The sequence below is a fragment of the Kogia breviceps genome, chromosome 10 (assembly GCF_026419965.1).
Source record: "Kogia breviceps isolate mKogBre1 chromosome 10, mKogBre1 haplotype 1, whole genome shotgun sequence".
Lineage (NCBI taxonomy): Eukaryota > Metazoa > Chordata > Mammalia > Artiodactyla > Physeteridae > Kogia > Kogia breviceps.
In genome coordinates, this window is record NC_081319.1 from 1,431,359 (window position 1) to 1,453,477 (window position 22,119).

The window sequence follows — 22,119 nt, forward strand, 5'->3', positions numbered from 1 at the left end:
GCCCCACCCAAGGGGCCAGACCTGAGCCAATCAGGGCACCATGATCACAGCCGCAGTCACTGGCTCAAGTGGCTCCGGCCAAGCGAATGGGTCTAGGAGGAGCCGACCCTAGAGGACAGGTCAACCCAAGAGAGGAGAGGCACGTAGGGGGATCCCGGTCCTAACGGTGTTGTCTGGGTCCTGAATCCGGCTGGACCTGAAGCCAGCGCGCTCGCAGCCCTGCGCCTGGCTGTGCTGTGCAGGCACTGGGTTCTCGGTCACTTGTGCCGAAAGACAGCTCTTCCCACTGCCGTGCGGATAGCCGCACTCCACACGTGCCTGCCCTCAGCTGCTGGAGCTCGTGCTCCGCACGCACCTTTGCTTCTCTTCCCCCTGTGCCCACCTGGCTCCCTCCTCTCTCCCTTCCAGGCCCCGCTCAGGGCCCCTCCTCTGAGGGAGATTCCACAGCTTCCTCTGGGCTCCAAACCCTCTGTCCAGCAGGGGCCAAGCGGCTTGCTGCCCTCCCCGCTGGCTGTACCCTTCTTGAGGACACACTGACTCTCTCTCTCTCACTGCCTCTTTGTGGCTGGCACGGTTTTGAGCTACAAGCCGGCACTCTGCAAATGAAGGGAAGGAGGGAGGGAGGGAGGGAAGGAGGGAGGGAGGAAAGAAGGAAGCAAGGAAGGAAGGGAGGAAGGAAGGAAGGGAGGAAGGGGCTGTGACGTTCTGAAGTAAACACAGTATCTTGCACCCAAGACGTGTGCGGCGGAAGCCCCAGGACTGGAAGCAGAGCCTGGCTGGGCGCCCAGTCCCCCTGCCGAAAGCCTTCTGCGTGGTAAGCCCACCTGCGGACGCAGACAGCAGCCCCCGTCGCACCGCGGCTCACCCCAGGGTGACCCAGCAGCGGAGGGTTACAGGAGGGAACGCAGATTCTCGAATGTCCAACTGCCCAGACGAGTACTCTTAGCATGAGGCCCAGGGAGACTAGAGCCCCCTTCGGGCAAGGGGGAACTCCTGTGAGCCCACAGAGACACGGCGGGAGGGAGAGGGGGGAGGAGGGGGAGGACAGCAGCTGCCCTTTCACCGAGCATTTGCTATGTGTCAGTTCCTCTGCTAAGTCCACACACAGGATTTCTAACCCTCATAATCATCCTACCTTTACCTTCTCTACAGCTGAGAGTGAAAACCAGCGAGGTCGCACAGCAAGTGGCTAAAAGGTAGATCAGAGCACGTCACCACCCGCTTTCAGGTCTCTAGCGGGCAACCAGCAGGCTCAGAGTACAGGTCGCCCTGTCCCTTCCGGTCTCCCCACTCCTCGACGCCTTCCCGCTCACCGCCCGTCCTCATGAGGCGCTCCCAGCCATTCTTCAGCGGCACCAGCTCCTCCCAGCTCAGGGTCTTTGGCGCCTCTCCCCAGAGCACCCTCCCCCAGACCTCCCATGGTTGCTCCCCGTGCCTGGGCCTCATGGAAGACGTCTCCTACTGCGGCCTCTGTCCCTCACGCCTTTCTGACCTGCACTGGGCCCTCATTACACGACACAGTTTGCCCCTGCTTGCACTGGGCCCTCACTGCACCTCACAGTTTGCCACTGCTCTGCTATGCACTTGCTCGCTTGGTTCCTGGCTCTCTCCTCCACTTCGAGGTCAGCTCAAGAGGCCAGAAGCCTTGTCCACCTTGGAGCTGGCAGAATCCCAGCGCTGCCCCAGCCTAGTGGCACTGGCACGTGTGTGGTGAGCGAACAAAATCCTCTGTTCTCTCTGCAGCTCCCCTCTGCCAGGCTGTGTAGAGGCACAGGGACCCTGCGTTTTATTCTCTGAGCAGCGCACAAAGCACCAGCACTAACCTCAGTTTCCTTTTACGTCTGTCCTCCCTGCCCTTTTCCTAAAATACAACAGACATTTCACACCCTCTTCACTGCTCCACGGAATGTCCAGCCACCTCCGCTTGATCAGACGTCAATTTGGGCAGATTATACCTGCCCACCTGACACTTCTGGGGTCGGCTGATGGGATTTCTCTCAGCTACCCAGAAGCATGGCTGGAATCTCTAAATAGCCATCATCTGCCATCGGCACAAGGGGCTGTGCTCCCAGAGGGGGCAGCTCAAGCACTTTAATATCCTTGGGGAATGTGGCAGCTGCTGGATTCATTCAGCCCACAGTTAACGCGGACAGACAAGGGGGTCACGTGACAGCCAGCCTCCCCCTGCGGTCAGGACCCACTGGGTGGAGGAGGACTTCAGGGTCTCAATTTGCATCCACAGGAGCGGCACGCGGCATCACCGACACCATGCCTAGAACTATTAACAGAACCCCCCCTGGACACAACGTGTGGGAGAACGGGTGCTCTCACTGTACAGGAGCAACTTCTCCCCCAGCGGTTCTCAACGTGCCTCTCAACGTGGCCCACAACCTGAAGTCACCTGGAGAGCTTTCCAAAGTGCCAAGGCTGTGTCCCACCCCCGGCAGCAGCTCTGGTTAACTGGTCCGGAGGGGAGGGTGCCCCAGAGGTTCCGCTGTGCGGCCGAGGCAGAGAAGCACCCCTCACCACGTGCAGCGTGGCCAACGACGCTGCTCAGACGCCACGTGGGACCCCCCGGGGCGAGAAAGCAACCCTTCTGGCGCGGAGACTTCCAGCCACTTTGGAGCCACTTATGTCGCGGAGGGACGTGCTGGGTAAACCAGAGGCTCATCTGGATCGCTGCAGAGGCTTCTGAGGCATGCTGCCGCCACCCCTCTGGAAACAAGCAGACCGACGTGGCCATCCGCTGCGGGCAGCAGAGGCCTCTGCCACCCCCCCCCCCACACACACAGATGGGCAGCACCTGCACGCTCGCCTCCCCCAAACCCAGGCCAGGCTTCTCCACAGACACGCCCTCCGGCACTGGCCTCGTTCTGGTCCTGAGCTGCTGCTGCCCTAAGTGGGGTTCTCCTTGCTTCCTGGTTTCAGCTCTCACCTGGACCCCAATTCTGAAACGCCAGTCTCCCCTCCTGCTCCCCACACCTCCTCGTTCCCTAGACCTGCGCCTTTATTTTGCAGAACCTGTCTAGCAAAGTGAGGATCCAGTCACATGAGACTTCTCGCTGCGTCCGAGAGAAGCGACCGGCCCCGTGGTCATGCCCCCATCTCCCTTCTCCGCTCGGCCGAGGGCTACCCTTCCTCCTGGCGCTCAGACAAGCAGACTGGGGTGCACTGCTCAATGTTTAATAACCGTAGTGAGTGGTCCTTGTTTGTAGTGTTTGCCGGTTTCCAGGGTGTAAGTGCTCTCGGCGCAGCGGATTTCAAGTTATTGACGTGACACCGCTGGACACGACGCCGGGGAGAGCTGTACACAGTCGGCTCCCGAGAGCCAGGCACGCGGGCGCCGGCACGGAACCCCTGCACCAGCCGAGGCCTCTCCGGGGACCCCTCTTTCCTGACTGTGCTGGGACTGCCGCTTGGGTCTCAGGCCTTTTCTGACCCCGCCTCAGGCGAAGGGTCCCTTCAGCGCGCGATGCCGTCTGAATTACTGGCCCACGGCCACGCTCCGCTCGGCCTCCCCCGACCCCCGACTGGCACGTACTCTCCAGAGCAGAGGTCTCATTTACCTCATCGATGAGGACGTCCTCGGCTGAGGAAGCTGCTGGCGCGCACAGGAGCTCGGGAAGGCCGTGCTGACGGGCTGCGAGACCCCTGGGGCCCGGATTCCTCTGCCTGCCGCAACCCACAGGCTCAGACCCCACGCCCAGGGTGTCCCTCTGCTTCGCCCCCCCCACCCGTCGGGACACACCCCCCCGGGGCACACCTCCCCTCCCCCCGACCCCCAAGGCCTGCTGTAGGTGGGGCCTCTGCTCGTTGTCCCATCCTGAGATCTAAACCTGAGGCCGGGCCGCAGCCCCTCCCAGGTCCCCACCTCGGTGCCACGGGAACATCCAGCCACTTCCCGAGCTGCGTGCTTACGCTGTGTCTTTGGGGAAAAGGGAACCCCCCAGCACAGTCACCACCGCTCGCCAGCCGCCACTTGGCATTGCTCCTTTGGGGTTTCACGAGACCCTGTGATTACATTTCAGCTCTGGGAAACCCAGCGCTGTGGAACCAGCATGCCAAGTAAACACCAGCCTCACTCAGGGCTCTGAACGGGGAGCGACATCTGAAGCAGGACAGCTTGGTTTGGTTCCCGGCACTGGCACCCGTGCCCCCGGGCAAGTCCCCTAGCCACTCACAGGATGGCAGCAATGGGAGCCCTCTGGCTGAGACCACCCAGAAGTACCGACTCGAGGCTTGCCACGCGCCAGGCCCCAGGGGCGCGAGACGCACCAACAGCACTGCCCCTGCCCTCACACAGCTGACCGTCCACTGGGAAAGACAGACCTCAGCAGAGAACACGCACGCCAGTGTGCGGTGAGAGGCACCGCGAACGCGGAGCGGGGCTGCAGGGAGCCTGCTGTGCCCCGGAGGGAGCGGCGGGGCAGGCAGAGGCTGAGAAACAGACCGGCGTGCTGGGAAGGAGAGCCGTCCTCCGCAGGGTCCTGCCCACCCCAGGCCCAGAAAGAAGGCCTCCCATCCGGACGCTGCTGCGAGGAGCCAGGGGTTCTGCGTGCAGAGGATGGGACCGAGCAGGGCAGTGACCTGATCTGACTTCCTGAAGCCCCCGGGGCTGCTGTGGACAACAGAGCAGGGAGGCAGGGGGGACGTCTGCCGAGGAACCCGCGTGGCCAGGCCCCCAGCAGGCGCCAGGGAAAGCGATCCCCTCCCTCCTTCCTCCCCTCATGTTTGCATCGTCGACAAAGGATGGCAGCAGAACATCAGCGAGGCCGTTTGTGCAGACAAGGCAATACCCGCAGCAGCAGGAACGAGGCTCCAGAAGACACGGGTGAGGATCTTCTTCCTGGAACTTCTTCACGGGCTGCAGCCAGCCGGGAGCCAGTCGTTCCCGTTCCGGGAGAAGGCGACTGGCGGCCGGGCCCCGGGAGCAGACGGCCCGCCTGGCATCCGGCCCTGGGAGGTGGGGCAGCTCCCAGTAAGGCACACGCCTCCCCTGAGGTGGGCACGCTGCGGAGCTCCTCGGCATTTACAAGCCACGGCCCGTTTGTCTGTGCCCGGGTTTGACAAGGCGGAATGTGCCCTCCAGCAAATAACTGATTCTCTTTATTCCTCTGCTTGTTCGTTGTTTAAGTGACTGACCTCTCTGGGGCTCAGTTTTCTCAGCTGTAAAAGGGGGACAATCCTAAAACCACTGACCACAGAGGAATCGCAAGGTAAACAAGAAAACGGGCGTGGAATGCTCCGGGTCCTGCCTGGCACTGTCCTCGGTGAGGATGCTTCTCCGACGGCACAGGGGGTCCTACTTGCAGCCTAGAGGCCGGCTTCACGCTGCAGCCCCCGTGAGCTGGCTCCTGCACCTCTGTGGGCCTCAGTTTCTCCACCTGTGAGATGGGGCACTGGCGCCTCCTTGACGGGGTGGGAGATGAAGTGAGAGAACGTATGTGAAGATATGCTGAGGGGCTCTGCAGCCCCTGTCATGGGCTCTGCCTCACTCACCCGCTGGACAGCGAGGCCATTCACGGACCCACACTGTGCAGAGGCCCCTGGAAGGGTGGGTGGGAAACGGGCCAGCAGCCTCACGTGCTTCGAAGACAGAGCCCGGCGCTGGGATGCAAAGAACTCACCCCACCTGCTCCCTACGGGGCCCCGGCCTCGGCTGGGACCTGCTCCCACCTGTCTGCACTCCTGCAGGGTGGGCACGTGGCCGTCGGGAGAACCAAGGGGACCAACGTGAAACGCTCGGCCTGGCCTGGCTGAAGGAGAGAACGTCAACCTCCTTCCTGCTCACCCCTTTCCCAGACATGCCGACTCATCAAAGGAAGAACTGACTGCCCAGCTGAAGAGATGTTCTGCTCGTTTTATTACGGGGAAAAAAATCAGAAAACAAGGATTTCTTGGAGGCGATTTTTGGTCAGAGGGCCACAGTAGATGTTTGCACCACCAGGCAGCAGCTCAGGTGGAGTCGCCTGACCCAGGAAGCGGCAGGCTTTGTAGGCACCAGCCCCACTGACCCTCACAACGTCCCCCCATGCAGGGGGCAAGAGGGGATCCTCCTGCCTCTTCAGGGGCTATACTTGCTTATTTCCAAGGCGTCCCACGCAGAAAACTAGATGGTCAGAGCAACACCCACATCCACCACACTCTTTACTGCCTAATTTTATGACTTAAAAAAATTCCCCCGGGGCTTCCCTGGTGGCGCAGTGGTTAAAAATCCGCCTGCCAACGCAGGGGACACGGGTTCAAGCCCTGGTCTGGGAAGATCCCACATGCCGCGGAGCAACTACGCCCGTGTGCCACAACTAGTGAAGCCCGTGCGCCTAGAGCCCGTGCTCCGCAACAAGAGCAGCCACCCCAATGAGAGACCAGCGCACTGCAGTGAAGAGGAGCCCCCCCTCACCGCAACTCAACTAGAGGAAGCCCGCGTGCAGCGACGAAGACCCAACGCAGCCTTAAAAACAAACAACCAAAAAAAAAAAAAAACCCAGCGCACGTGTCACCAGGCCTGCGGGTGGGACTGTGAGGCTGGCTTGGACCCCTTCCCCATAACAAGAGCAGGAGCACGCCAGGCTCTGCAGAGTCCAAACCCAGCTGCCGGGGGCCTTGGTTCCTCCTCCCTGGCAGGGCTCCCACGAGCGTGAGCAGCGTGCAGCAGGGACAGAAATAGAACAGAGCCAGTGAGGGGCCTGAAACTCCACAGAGGGAACTAGAAATAGACCTCTCGCTTGTAAAACAGATCGATAATGCCCATCTCCTGGGCCTTGTGAGGAACGACCGCGAGAACTTATGCAGCATAACCCAGCAGGACGCGGGGGGCAGTCAGGCGTTAGGTAACAGTCAGCGCCGACAGCTGGTATGTACTTTGGCCAGACACTGGTCCAAGGGTGCTGGGCGCTAGCTCACTCAGGGCTCACGACAACCCAGAGGTGGGCACTGCTAGATTCCCCATTTTACAGATGAGAAAAGTGGGGCCCCGAGAGGCTAAGCAGCTCCCCTGGGGTCACACAGCTGTAGGTTTTGAACCCTGCACGCTGGGCCACTGTGGGACCACATGATAGGGCAAGATACCATGTGACCGTGTCCAGATGTGCAGTCAGGTGGCGTCCCGAAGGCCCTCGCCCCGAGCAGTCGTGGGAGACCGCGGGCCACTTACGGAAGGTCTGCTCTGAGTTGACAACCGTGAGATGAGCACAGCAGGCCCTTCGCTCCCCCCGACTGACTGGACTTGCGAGTACAAAGCGGGGCTGAGGGCCACGAGTCACCCGTGGTGCTGCCTTCCCACAGCCGCCAGAGTGGACGCCTGGGCTGCCCGCCCGCTGCCCGTGGGACTCCTCATCCCTTCTGGGCCCCCACTCCCCACCCCCCTCCCTCCTGCTCCGATGTGACCCCGCCCGGTCCTCCAGGCCGCCCACGCCTGCCCCCCCCGCTGGAGAGCGAGGCCGGGTCCCCAGAGTGCGCGTGTGAAGGCGTGGCCGGCGAGTCCCTGTGAGGCCCTCTGCCGCTTCCTTTCGATGACGTGCATGCCCCCCACCCAACACCAAGATGCTCCCGGAAACAGAAGACTAGCCGAGCGGAGACCACCGAGCTTCCCCACATCCCTGCGTTCCGAGCTGTACCCTTCATCACGAGCTTGCTTCCAGGTCGCCCAAAGGGCCAGATCTAGAGAGCTGAAAGCTCATCCCGCGCACCCACATGCCCTGAAGACAGAGCCGCCCACCCCCCTTCCCCTCTGGTCCGTGTGCCCTCCTGGTTCAAAGCACCCCGCAGCCTCCAGGGTGACACTGCCCAGCCAGAGCTAATGTCCACGCCCCGATTTCTCCACACATTGGCGGTTGGTTATGTTTGCCTCTAGGCTGGAGGAGTCTTCTGCATCTCTTAGCTGTCCCAAGACACAGAAGCGGAGAAATTCTTCTCTGCTGAGTGAGGTCACCCTGCTGAAGGAGCTCCCTGCTTGTTGCGTCCCCAGGACACCATGTGGCCCACCTGCCCCAGCACTGAACTGCTGAGGCCAGGGGCTTCTTCCTCTCTTTCACAGAAATGCTTCATACGCTGCGACTGGTTCCGTCTGCTGGCGTTCCGTCCTCGTGGGAAGGAGGGGCCAGGGCCCTGTCCTTTCGAGTGCATTGGGGCCACTCAGGAGGCCCGCTCCGCACGTCTCTCTAACGGAGACCGACAGCTACGGACCTGGCTTTGAGATACTCGTGCTCATTTTATCTCACAGACCAGGAACATTGCAGAAAAACACGGCTGTGGTCCACAAACGTCCTTCTGTAAGACCTGACGGGAAGGCCGCAGAGAAAACCTAGCGTCACCAAAAAGGGGTGAGCTTTAAAAATCAGCTCTCCCTGAGTTCGGACCCCACCTCTGCTATCTGAGAAAGTCACTCAGGTAGAGGCACCCGTAAAAAGGGAAAAGCAACCCCTGCCTCACAGAGGCGTAAATGACGATGCCCACCCAGCGCGTGGTGCACGGCTCACTCTCCCTGTTAAGCCCACGGCGGTACCGCGTGAGCCAGGTCATCTGAGGACACAGCAAGGGTGCCTGCGCTCGCAACTACCGCTCCACACAACCATTTGCTTACCAGGCAGGCCACCTCCTGGTCTTCCGGTCTGGTATTTGGGGCTTTATAGACATAAGCAGGCCCACCTGTGCCCCAAATGGACCTAAACCCAACAGGAGGCCACGACTCGAGCCATTCTGACACGGGGGCAGTGCTGATGGCTGTCAGCCCACCCAAGTCTGCAGGACCTCTCCACTCCCCATGGCTGCCAGCCAGCCAGAAGTCTGCCCGGCCCCAGCACGCTAACAAGAGTGGCTCCCACCAAAGAAATAAAGCAGCCAAGCGGAAGCAGGCATGCCGCGGGACGACAGCCGCCCAGGACCTTGGCTGGTTCAGCAGCTCTCACTGAAACCCACGCGTGTCCATGGGAAGAAGGGCCTGGCTTGGCAGATGTGCACAATGGGGTGGTTTCAAAAACCCCACTCAGCCTAAGTCCTCATATATGCCAACATTATTAAAACATTAAAAAAATAGGCAATGTGTGTGTATGTTACAACATAAATATAAGTTTATTTTAAAAATGCTAAGAATGGCATATTTTGAGCGCCTGTGTGTCAGGTGCTGGGCTCTGCACTCTGCATGTACCATCTCATCCCCCAGGCTGGAAAAGCTCGGGATCTCCTGGAGCCTTTTCAGATGTCAGTTTATTCCCTCTTCCTAAGTGCCCATTCTTATTCTATGGAATGTTTTACAGCCAAGTCTTCCTGGATCCTGCTGGAAGTTACTGGAAAGTTTCTAAATTTCTTGTAGCAGAGCTACCTGATGATACGTTTCCTCGAGTCCTCAGAAGGATGCCCTGCTGTGGAGCTGCAAAGTCTTTTGGATTTCTGGTGATTTTCCTCTTTTGCTCATCCTTTTTGAAAAAGGTCAAGATGTGCCCAGTATCAAGAACTGAGGGGCAACTGTGAGGGTCCTGCCCAAACCTTTTAGTCCAGATGAAGCAAAAGGTGCGGAACTAACTACCCCTAGGGAGCTACCAGGACTCCCAGGAGGAGGAGTAATTGATGTTCCTGGTGAATCTATGAAGGGACAAAGGCCACCAAATCTCCACAAGTATTGTATGAAAAAATGCACACACCCACACCCACACACATAATTTATGTAAGTTTAAAAAAGGAATATGGGTCATTTTGAAAAATGGAAAAATATAGACAAGCATAAAGAAAAATCAAATCCATCCATAATCCCACCACCCAGTGATACTGTCAGGAACATTGTATTTCCTTCCAGGTTCTCCCTCTCCACAGACATTAAATTTTGTTTCTCATTATTTTTAAGTTAATTATAAATTTATAATTACAACTTACAATTGTAAGTTGTAATTATAATTGTAAATTATAATTTATAGTTGTTTATAATTGTAATCACACTTATGTTCCATTTTGGACCCTTCTTTTGATTCCTCAACATCTTTCCATGAAGTTTCCTGCGGGAAGTGCGGCACCACCTACTTCCAGAGCTGCTGTGAGTGAACAGACAGAACACCTGAGAAGGCCCCCGGCACTGCGCCCGCACCTGGGAAGTACCCAGGAAACGGTTAGACGATGAACACCCCTCCTGCATCCAGAGCAGACATCACTAATCAACCACAGCTCCCTGTTCTGCTGAACCCAGGAAGCCTCTGAGCCTTTTCAGCTCCACACTCTGGACTCATACTGTGTTCCTACACTGTATGAGTTCCTGGTTTTGAAAAGGCTGGTTCTGAACAGCTTCAATTCCTAATTCCCCCAGGATGATGTCACCACCACTTGGAGCATCAAGGCTCTCATATCCTGTGGACCTGCAGCTGGTCCTTCTGCATTCAGCGCAGCCTTCACGAACGAGTACCATGAAACCACTGCACATGGGTTCCAAAATCGGGGTCTGGCTTCAAATTCTCTCACTAGGAATCCAGTAGGTGGGAGACGTCCCAGCAGCACAACAGTGAGGGGGCTGGATTTAGTTTGAGACCAGGACTCCTTGATTCCTGGGCCACGAAAGGAACACCGTCACACAACCCTCCAGACAGCAACACATGGAAGCCGACGGTGCCCCAGAAGGTGTCACAGGATGCCTGGAGAAGCCACTCTTCCCGCACTGACCCCACTCAGCACAGGCTTCCCTGCGCAAGGATACTGAAATCCCAAAGCTGGCCTGCCCTGAAGTCAGTCAACTGGGAAGTCACAGGCCACACCAAACGTGTGTTTCCATACAAATGTGCAGAAGCAAATCCAGCATCAACCAGCTTGAAGCAGAGGGGGACGGACAGTCTGCTGCACTTTTAACCCGTAACTCATCCCACTGCTGACATCTCTCTCTGGGCACTTATCGCATCGCCCCCCCGCCCCGGGCCACCCGGATGCCGGCCTCACCTAGTCTGCGAAGGTGATATCTCACCTACCGTACAGAGCCCGCGGGCTCCTGCGACTGACAGGTGTGTCTGCAGTCAGGGCCAGCAGGGAGCAGCATGCAGTGCCACCCCGTCACGAGGCACGAGGGCTCCGCACTGTCCTCGCCCCCAGCCCCACTGTCCTCACCTCTGCAGAGGACGTTATCCCCAGACTGCTCCACACTCTGCTTCCAGCACACGCACTCCTGGGTCTCTGCCAGCTCCCCCTGGATGGCTCCCCTCAGCCCCCCGGCCCGTGTGGCTGTCCCCGAGAAGACCTGGGCCTGGCAGAGCAAGGCTGAGGTTCCTCCCCAGCCCACAGCCTTAATGTCTGCAGGCAAAGAAAGATGTCTCCAGGCTGCACAAGACTACCACGTCTCCTAAGTGATATGTCTCTTGACCTTTCAAGACTCGATCTAGTCTTGCTCTGCACACAGCCTTTTTCTGAGCTGGAAGCCCTCTGAAAGCAGAACCCTGGGGCAAAAAGACTGAGATCTGACACCATCCTTTTATTATAATTGTCTCTAACTCCTTACTTACATGCCTACGATTTTACGTATTCTGCTATCCCTAGTATCCTAAAATATGACAGCTTAAGAAAACAGTGTACAATTGAAAAACAAGACAAAATGGGACTTCCCTGGTGGCGCGGTGGTTAAGAATCCGCCTGCCAATGCAGGACACGTGGGTTCGAGCACTGGTCTGGGAAAATCCCACATGCCCGCGGACCAACGAAGCCCGTGCACCACAGCTGCTGAGGCTGCACTCCAGAGCCCACGAGCCACAACTACTGAGCCTGTGTGCCACAACTACTGAAGCCCGCATGCCTAGAGCCCGTGCTCCACAACAAGAGAAGCCACCACGAGAAGCCCACGCACCACAACGCAGAGTAGCCCCCGCTCGCCGCAACTAGAGAAAGCCAGTGCACAGCAACGAAGACCCAATGCAGCCAAAAAATAAATAAAAAATAAATAAATTTATTTAAAAAAACAAAAAAGAACCACAGCCGGCGCAGAGCAAGCCGCTCACTGTGTTGATGGATTCCATCAGCTTTTAAGGAAAACTTGCTCCTGCCAGCAAAGAGTAGTTTGGGTTCAGGTGGGAAGTTCGATTTAGGTGAAAAGACAGGTGTGGGCTCCTCGCCGGCCCCCTGACCCTCCGGTGCTCAAGGTGCATGCTGGGCGCGTGTCACAGGCAGGTGGCCTCCAGCTCGGCCTCTGCCTTGAGCCCCAGGCCCACCTCTGTGGCCGCGCCGGCCACCCCTGCAGCCTCTGGACATGGAGCCCCAGGCCTGACACCCTGCGATGGGCCTCGCCTCTCCTGCGCGCTCTCTCCACCCCCGGCCCCCGCTCCCCCGGATCGAGGATCACAACAGCCTCCAACTCCACACCCTGCCCCCAGCCCTCCCACTCCAATCTGTGCCGACACAAACCCCAGCTTTCTGTCGTGCTGACACCTGCGCCTTCGCTGGGCCCTCTCCCCTGCCAGGCCCCTGCCCGGGCTCTGCACCTCTGCCTGTCCTAAGAGGCTCCGCTCCAGGCCCTCCCAGGGTGCTCCGGCCACGGGGGCCTGGGGAGGGCATGGGTGGTGAGGGCGGCCACAGGGAGCTGAGGCCACGGACGACGTGGCCCAGCCGGGGAGCGGCCAAGAGACACCCTGGGCATAGCGAGCGGGCAGCAGGAGGAGTCGCAGGAACACAGGTAACAGGGCTCAGGACGAGGGCTGGCAGAGCTCCCGCGAGGGGCAGGACAGGCAGGGCCACCTCGGACGTCATCTAACACGCAGAGCAAACTGTCGGGGACCAGGGACTCCGAAGCAGCCGGAGGGAAGGAAGTACGCCTGGGACCGTCCACTTACCCAAAGCCGTACCCTTCATCCCAGAAGACTCTTCCCAGGAGCCCTGTGACGTAAGTAGCCAATTTTGCAAATGAGAAAACTGAGACTCTAAGAGCTGACGTTACGCACTAGCAATCAGAAGAGTCAGAAGTTGGGCTTCCCTGGTGGCGCAGTGGTTGAGGGTCTGCCAGCCGATGCAGGGGACACGGGTTCGAGCCCTGGTCTCGGAGGATCCCACATGCCGCGGAGCAGCTGGGCCCGTGAGCCACAACTGCTGAGCCTGCGCGTCTGGAGCCTGTGCTCCACAACAAGAGAGGCCGCGACAGCGAGAGGCTTGCGCACCGCGATGAAGAGTGGCCCCCGCTCGCCGCAACTAGAGAAAGCCCTCGCACAGCAACGAAGACCCAACACAGCCAGCCATACATACATACATAAAATTTAAAAAAAAAAGAAGAGTCAGAAGTAGAATCTGGATCCAACCTGACCTTGAACCTGTGCTCTGCCCGTCCCACCAGGATCCCCGAGGGCCCCAGCCCTCACCAGCATGGACCTACCCGCCCCTTTTTGCGGGGGGGGGGGGGTGAGAAGATGAAAGAGATTATGCATGCGGACTGCATTTTGCCAACTGTATGTGACCAGCTACCGGCCTCAAGTCCTCTCTTAGGGTGAGACGGGCAAACGAAGGGGAGTGAAGGATGAGTGAAATCATGACTCATCCTCTTGACTCTTCCCTGTTTGGTGGCCGACAGCTCATCTCCCAGCTACATTACAAGCAGAGACAGTGAACTGGGATTCTTGGAAGCCCACAAACCTCTTAAGCATTGTTATTAAATGAATAAGTGACCACATGCCTGCATGATAATAATGAACAGAGAGCACTTCCCTCGCTTGGACCGGCACTGACATCCGCGAAGGAGGAGAGGTCTTCGTGGCAGACGCAGACCCACCACCCCAAACGCCACTCCCCTCTCCAGAGGAACCAAGTCGGACCTGGACACATGGCTGCCAGACCGAGACCACAGTCCCCACCCTCCCTGCAGCGAGATGTGGCCCCACGACCAGCTCATGCCGCAGGATGTGAAGGGAACCGATGCGTGCGGCTTCCGCAACAGCCACTGAAGACAACCTGCCCGCCGCACGCTGGCTTCCTCCTCGCCATGGTCTGGAGCCCAGGCGGCAAGGACCCAGCTGTGGTCGCTGGGCCACACCCTCAGAGGGTGGGGCAACAAGGCGGGGGGGGGGGGGACTTGTGCCCTGAGTGGCCGTGTAGACCCCTGGACTGGTGATGGGGAGAGACAGAGGCCGCCCTCTTACATGAGCACCGCGTTTCTTTTTCACAGCACTCGGGCTGAACTCGAACAGATGCAGACCCTCGTGTGCAAGACCCCTCACACATGCAGGCACGAGCTGAAGGGGGTTCAAACCCAGGCTCCGCTGTTCCCTAACTGCAACAGTGGGCAAGTAGCTGAATTCTCTGCTTCCTCCCCTGTGAAACGAGGCTAACACAGGCCCGGCGGTGCAGAGGACACAGCACACACACCACAAAGCTGGCTACTGTCAGCGCAGTGGAGTGCTCTCCTGCCAAGCGCCCCCCGTCAGTCACCCTGTGCTGGAGGAGGCAGGTTTTACGTGGGTCTCATGTGGTCAGCCTCTGTCTTCCTGCCCAATTGATATTACTGTCCTCAGATCCATTTTAACGCAAGATCCTAACAAGCACAGTGGTAAGAACTGCGGAGCAAAATGCTGCAAGCCTCATCCAGCACGTTTCCCAGAGCATCTACTTCCTTAAAAAAAAAGAAAAACAACTATCTATCCATCCATCTACATGCAGACAGACACAGACACAGACATATTTTTCCCTAGAGAAGACGAAGCCCCATGAAAGGGGACGGAAGGAAGGCTGTGATGACTCCACCTGTAACACCAGGTGGCGGGGCAGCAGGACCACCTGGCACAGTCCAATGGCCGCCCGGCTCTCGGCCCCTCAGTTCTTCAGTAACAGAGACTGACTGAGCGCTGGGTTTCTGGACCAGGCTCTGGCTTGGGCTCTGAGGACACATCTGAATTAGATACAGTCCCTACCCTGGTGGAGCTTCCCATCCAGGGCCAGAGACAGAAGAATCGGCAAATGAACATACGCCGGGTCACACTGAAGCACCATGGAGAAAACCATCAGGGTTAGGGGGCCAAGGGACACCGTGCTCCACCCCTCATGGTGCAGAACTGCTTCCTGCAGCGCCAGACACTCCAGACACACCAGGTCCAAGACTGCGGTCAGACATTCTCCAAAGAAGATGCACGGATGGCCGACAGGCACATGAAAAGATGCTTAACATCACTAGTCATCAGGGAGACGCAAATCAAAACCACGATGAGGTACCACCTCACACTGGGCAGAACGGCCACCATTAAAACGTCTACAAATCACAAATGCTGGAGAGGGTGTGGAGCAAAGGGAACCCTCCTACACTGTTGGCGGGAATGTAGATTGGTGCAGCCCCTGTGGAAAACAGTATGGAGGTTCCTCAAAATTTAAAAATAAAGCTACCATATGATCCAGCAATTTCACTTGAGAATATAACCAAAGGAAACGAAAACACTATGTCCAAGAGACATCGGCACCCCCATGTTCACAGCACCATTGTTCACTGTCGCCAAGGTATGGAAACAACCTAAGCGTCCGTCAACAGATGAATGGATAAAAATGTGGCATATATTGGGTCGGCCAAAAAGTTCGTTTGGGTTTCGCCGTAAAAGCCCCAATGGACTTCTTGGGAGGAGGGCAAACTGGAAGAAGGGGGTCAAAAGGTACAAACTTCCAGCTATAAGGTAAGTCCGTCCTGGGACGTGATGTACAGCACGGCGGCCACAGTGACCACTGCTGCACACGGTACAGGAAAGTTGTTAAGAGAACAGATCCCAAGAGTTCTCATCACAAGGAAGAAAAAAAACCCTTTTTTTCCCATCTATATGTGATTGAGCCATGTTTACCAACCTAAGGTGATAATCATTTCTAAGCCATTAAGTCAAATCATTACGCTGCACACCTTAAGCTCATACAGTGCTGCATGTCAACCACATCTCAATAAAACTGGAAAGCAACATCAGCAACAACAAAACGTTTCGTCAGAGAGGCTGTCACTAACTCAGCTGCATGCCTTACTGCTGCCAACAAAATGCAGAACCAACCAAATACGGGGCCCTCCGAGGCACTTAGCAGCTGACGGTTCCAGTGCCCCAAAGGCAGGGAGCGGAAGGGGCAGCTGGATGCCCTGACGGAGATTACTCAGCCCCTCCCCCTATCACCTGCTGAAGGCGCAGCATATACCTCGGTTCCAGTGACGCGAGGTGGATAATTGCCTTCCATAAACCAAGTCCGGGACTGATATGGAAATTACTATTCCCCCTGCCTCAAAGTAATTTCCTACGCTTTGGGGGATGCAACCTCCAGGAATGATTTATCTCCAATCGCAAAGCATTCTGAACCGTAAGGGGCCAGGAGATTAAGACCCTTCATTAGCACGTGTCATCTCTTCGGAGACGTCTTCTGGCAGCCGTGGCCCTGCGGCTCTGGAAAGGTTCTCGTGCCCAAGGGCTCCTCGGGGGTCGCTGTTGAGATCGGTATTTGGAACTGGCCCTCTGGGGACTCACGAACGGTCTGCGGAAGGCACAGGCGTCACGTTTCGCATGGTCCATGAACGCGGAGCTTCACGGCTGTCCCAAGATTTCCAAAGAGGGAAGCCAAGGGCCACATGCTGGCGTGACGGACTTGGTTTCTGCGTGAGTGAAAGAGCTCTGAGCTCTGTCTTCAAGCCCAGGCCTCCTTCTCCCTGCTCAGAAAAGGACCTGTGTTTGCTCTTGCTCCCAACAATGAGCCGCCGCCTGCAGGTCACGTGGAGGTGCCCGAGGGGTGCTCTGGCCTCCCACTGCTCCCCTGCATCCTCCCAGGGGCCCGCCAGACGCACCGCAGCGGTGATGCAGGCACCCCACGCCATCTGGGATGCTCTTGCTGCAGTGTCACGTTGCACAGAAAAGAGAGCGGCAGGGTCTCGCGGGGGGACTCGCGAGCACGGGTGTGTGGTGTGAACATGCGCGTGCGCCTGGAGAAGCCAGACCACCCGTCTCTGGAAGGGAAGGTGCAAGCCTCGACGTTTCCCAGGTGGTGCAATGCGTCACGGGTGTGTGGTGTGAACATGCGTGTGCGCCTGGAGAAGCCACACCACCCGTCTCTGGAAGGGAAGGTGCAAGCCTCGACGTTTCCCAGGTGGTGCAATGCGTCACGGGGCTGGGGGGTGGCACGCCTGTCTTCAGGCTCCCAACCTGTGGGGCCCCCATGCGGGCAGCACTCAGGCTGAACCGGGGAGGGCTGGAGGCACAGCATCAAGGAACGGGAACGTGCACAGGGCGACGCTACTACTCCTTCATCCCTCCCTCCCTCCCATTCCACCCTGAATGCAGGGAGCCCTGGGGCGAGGTGCCAATCTGTCTGAAGGAGACCTCCAACACGACCCGCCTCCGTTTTCAGGTCAGAGAGAAGCCACAGGCCCAGGCTGGGGGCAAGCCCGCGATAGAGCTGGGACTCAGTGCCGGGGTCTTCTTTTGTCCTGGGGTCACCTTCCACTGATGGCACCTGATACTGGTTTTCCATTTCCTCAGTTAGAATAACCCTTCCTCTTAAAAGAGCTCGCCAGTGAAAAAGAGAAAGTTGAGTCAAAGAGAACAATGAGGAAATGATAACTCGATTCAGGCAGCCGCAGCCGCCACAGCGCCGGTGGCCTGCGGCCACGAGGACACGCAGGGTCTTCCTCTGACCGGGAGGGGGTCACCAGGCCCCTCTCTCACCACCGGGCGTTTGAAGACTCACCGAGAGCAGAGATGGAGGAGGCCGGAGACAGAAATGACCCGCACAAGAGGTGGACGTTGATCAGGCAAACCTTCAAACGGCCCCAGAGGACGAGGAAGCAGGAAGCCCCACTGCGAGGGAGGCAAGCACCAGAGCGGGCCGCGGGCAGCAGAGAGCTGGATGGCAAGTGGACACAGAGCTCCGGGCCGCCTCCTCAGCGGACGGCAGGTTCACGTCCAGAGCCAGGTCAAGGTCACCTCGGCCCGGAGCCGCCCCCGCAGAGTCAGGCGACCCCCTCTGCTCACTGGTCACCTGCCCCTCATCTCCTTGCCTGCCTGCCGACGTCTGGCTTCCCGGAGGTGGGCCCTTGGCTCCCTCGGCTCAGACCCCCGACTCCCGCCACAGGCACCGGCTCTCTGCAGGCGAGCGAACGGTCGCGGCTCCTCGGGCTCCCCATCTGCAGAGCCAAGGGGCCGAGAATCTTTATGCTGCTTTCCAGTTTCTCAGAGCCCGCGCATGTTGACAAGGATTGGCCTGGGGTGCTCAGTCGTCCTAGCTTTCCACTCTTCCATAATTTCCCAATGTCTTATTATGAATATGTTCACAAAAGAAGAGAGCAAGTCTTATTTACAACGACAAAATTAAATGACCCAAGACGGGCGAGTCGGGAAGAGACCATTCCACGAGGGAGAAAGGGCCCCAGTTGGGAGAGGTGCTGGGAGAAGGTGGGCGAGGGTGCTGGGGACTCCGCCCCAGAGATGACTCCTATCCCCGCCCGAGGGACGGAGGACAACGGGACCAGCACAGACTGCACAGAGCAAGGCCCGTGAGCTCTCCAGGAGGAACCTCTCCTCAGACCCAGAGGAGACCCTGAAGACAGGGCAGTTCTATGTGGGCATGGAGGCAACACTTACTCTTAGAGGTTTTGCAAGGAACCGTGCTGGCAAAGACAGCTGCAGTGTGATTTTGGACCTGGATGGAACAGGAAGTAACGGGCAGAGGTAACAGGGCTTCCTCAGGCTGAGAAGTGGCTCCCGGCCTTCCTGTAAGAGTGTGCTCGGTGCCACATCTTACGTAACATTAATGTTTTTTTTTTTTTCCTGGAAGGAGAACAGCATGAACTTTCCAAGCCTGCAGATGGCTCCAAGTTCTTCTGGGTGGGGAAATGCCAAACGGACGGCAAAAAACAGTCGGGGATTCACTGAGAATGAAGGAGCGGTGAGACGAGCACACGGTGATGAGTGTAAGGGAGACGGCCACAAGCTATGGGCACAGAGCTCAGAGCTCTGTTAGGACCCTGACGGGCAGCTACAGCCAGGACGGCGCAATCAGAGCAGACGGCAGAGTCGGAGGCGGATGGAGGTGGACGGACCGCGGACCATGGGCTCACACCACGACCTGTCGCTGCACCGGGGCCCCTCAGCAGAGCCACCGCGCCTTGCCAAGCATCAGTCTCATCTGTAAGGGGGTGGGGGGTGGGGCTGTCTTCCTTACGTTCACCAGCAGCCATTGAGCATTGTAACAGCGCCTGTGCACACAGCTGGGCTCTGTGAGCAGCTCTGTAAGCGTTTGACATGGCAGAGCTGGGTGCTGGAGAGAGAACAGTGCCTTTAAAGCAAACAGATGTGGGTTCAAATCCTGACCCTGCGTTCATTAGCCCACGGTTCTCTGGGACCAGCTTCCACGTCAATAAAATATCAAGAATGATGTTGTGAGATTCAGGAAGGTGAAGCCAAAGAAGTACCTAGCAAGGTGTCAGACTCGGGTGTGGGCCTTTCTGAAGACTAGTTTCCTTTCCTTTCCAAAGGTGAGGCGAGGCCTGAAGACATGCGTTCAATTTTTGTAGTCAAATTTCTCACCTCTCTTCCAGGGTTATATTGTTAATATGGTTGAGATCACAGTTTTATACTTAAATTTATAGTTTTTCTCTATACCATTATATCCTAAATAACTTTGTGTCATTAGTTTTTTTGGTAAACATCGTTAAAAGTGTTCGCATAACATTCCTTAACTCATTTCCTTAGGTATTTGCATTTTTTGGTAACAGCTTTAATGAGATATAATTCACAGATCATATAATTTGCTCTTTCAAAGTGTACAACTCAGTGGTTTTTAGTATATTTACAGAGTAGTACAACCATCATCATAATCAGTTTTAGAACGTTTTCATCACCCTTGTATCTTTAGCTATCACCCTGCAACTTTCCCAACCTCTGCCCCAGCCCCTGGCAACCCCTAATCTACTTCCTGTCTCCACAGATGTGCCTATGCTGGACACTTCATGTAAATGGAGTCATATAATATGTCACCTTTTGTGACTGGCTTCTTTCACCTAGCATAATTGTTTCAGGTTCACCAATGTGTAAGTTATTTCATTCCTTTTTATGCCCAAATAATATTCCATTGTATTGATATGCCACATTTTATTTATCCATTCATCAGTTATGGACATTGGATTGTTTCCACATTTTGACCATTATGAATAATGCTGCTATGAATATTTGTGTACAACTGTCATCAGGGAAATGCAAATCAATATACATATATATTCTTTTTCAGATTCTTTTCCATTACAGGTTATTACAAAACATCGTAGTTTCCTGTGATATACAATAGGTCTTTTTTTTTTTTTTTTTTTTTTTTTGGTACGCGGGCCTCTCACCGTTGTGGCCTCTCCCATTGCGGAGCACAGGCTCCGGACGCGCAAGGCCCAGCGGCCATGGCTTACGGGCCCAGCCGCTCCACGGCATGTGGGACCTTCCCAGACCGGGGCACGAACCCATGTCCCCTGCATCGGCAGGCGGACTCTCAACCACTGCGCCACCAGGGAAGCCCTACAATAGGTCTTTATTTATCTATTTTATACATAGTAGTGTGTATCTGTTAAACCCGAATTGTTTTTGCTATATACCTAGGAACGGAATTGCTGGGTCATATGTTAACAGTATTTAACTTTTGAGTAACTGTCAGACTATCTTCCAAAGTGGCTGCAGCATTTTAAATTCCCTCCAGCAGTGCATGAGGGTCCAGATTTCTCCACATCCTCACCAATACTTGCCATTTTCTGTCTTTTTTATTACAGCCACCCTGGTGGATGGGAAGTGGTACCTCATTGTGGTTTTCATTTGCATTTCCCTGATGACAACTGATGCTGAGCATCTTTTTATATGCTCATTGGCCATCTGTATATCTTCTTTGGGCAAATGTTACTCAGGTCTTTTGCCCATTTTTTTGATTGGGCTGTCTTTCTATCACTGAATTACAAGCATTCTTTTTATATTCTAGATACAATTCCCTTACCACACAGATGATTTACAAGTATTTTCTCCCATTTTGTGAACTGTCTTTTAGTTTTCTTGACAGTTTACTTTGAAGCACAAAAGTTTAAAATTCTGATGAAGTCCAATATATCAGTTTTTTCTTTTGTTACTTGTCCTTTTGGTGTCATATCTAAGAAACCACTGTCAAATCCAAGGTCGTGAAGATTTGCTCCTATGTCTTCTTCTAAGAGTTTTATAGTTGTAGTCCTTGCATTTAGGTTTTTGAGTTTATTTTTGTATAAGGTGTGAGGAAGAGGTCCAACTTCCTTCTTTTGCATGTACATATCCAAGTGTCCCAGCAACATTTGTTGAAAAGACTATTATATTCCTATTGAGTTCTTTTGGCATTCTTGTCAAAAATCAATTAATCAGGGCTTCCGTGGTGGCGCAGTGGTTGAGAGTCCACCTGCCGATGCAGGGGATGCGGGTTCGTGCCCCAGTCCGGAAAGATCCCACATGCCGCGGAGCGGCTGGGCCCATGAGCCATGGCCGCTGAGCCTGCGCGTCCGGAGCCTGTGCTCCGCAACGGGAGAGGCCACAACAGTGAAAGGCCCGCGTACCGCAAAAAAATAAATAAATAAATAAATTTTTAAAATCAATTAATCATAGATATATGGGTTTTCCTGGACTCTCAATTCTTTTCCATCCTTATGCCAATAGCACACTGGTTTGATTACTGTTTTTTTATAGTAAGTTTTGAAATCAGAAAATGTGAGTCCTCCAACTTTGTTCTTCTTCTTCAAGATTGTTTTGGCTTTTCTGGGCCCCTTGAGTTTCCACATGAATTTTATTTTTTTTAATTTTTTATTTTTTTTGCGGTACGTGGGCCTCTTACTGTTGTGGCCTCTCCCATTGCGGAACACAGGCTCTGGACGCGCAGGTTCAGCGGCCATGGCTCAGGGACCCAGCTGCTCCGCGGCATGTGGAATCTTCCCGGAACGGGGCACGAACCCGTGTCCCCTGCACGAGCAGGCGGATGCTCAACCACTGCGCCACCAGGGAAGCCCTCCACATGAATTTTAGAAACAGCTGATCAATTTCCAGAAAGAAGCCATCTAGGATTCTCATAGGGATTATATTAAATCTATAGATCAATTTGGGGAGTACTGCCATGTTAACAATATTAAGTCTTCCAATCCATGAATACGGAATGTCCTTCCACTCATTTGGATTTTCTTTAGCCTCTCTCAGC

The 22,119-nt window shown here is 55.9% G+C and overlaps 1 protein-coding gene across 6 annotated transcripts in view; it reads right to left on the reverse strand.

Annotated features, from left to right (window-relative positions):
- Positions 1 to 22,119, reverse strand: part of MGLL (monoglyceride lipase) — a 99,217-nt gene that overhangs the window by 63,361 nt on the left and 13,737 nt on the right. The window lies entirely within an intron of this gene.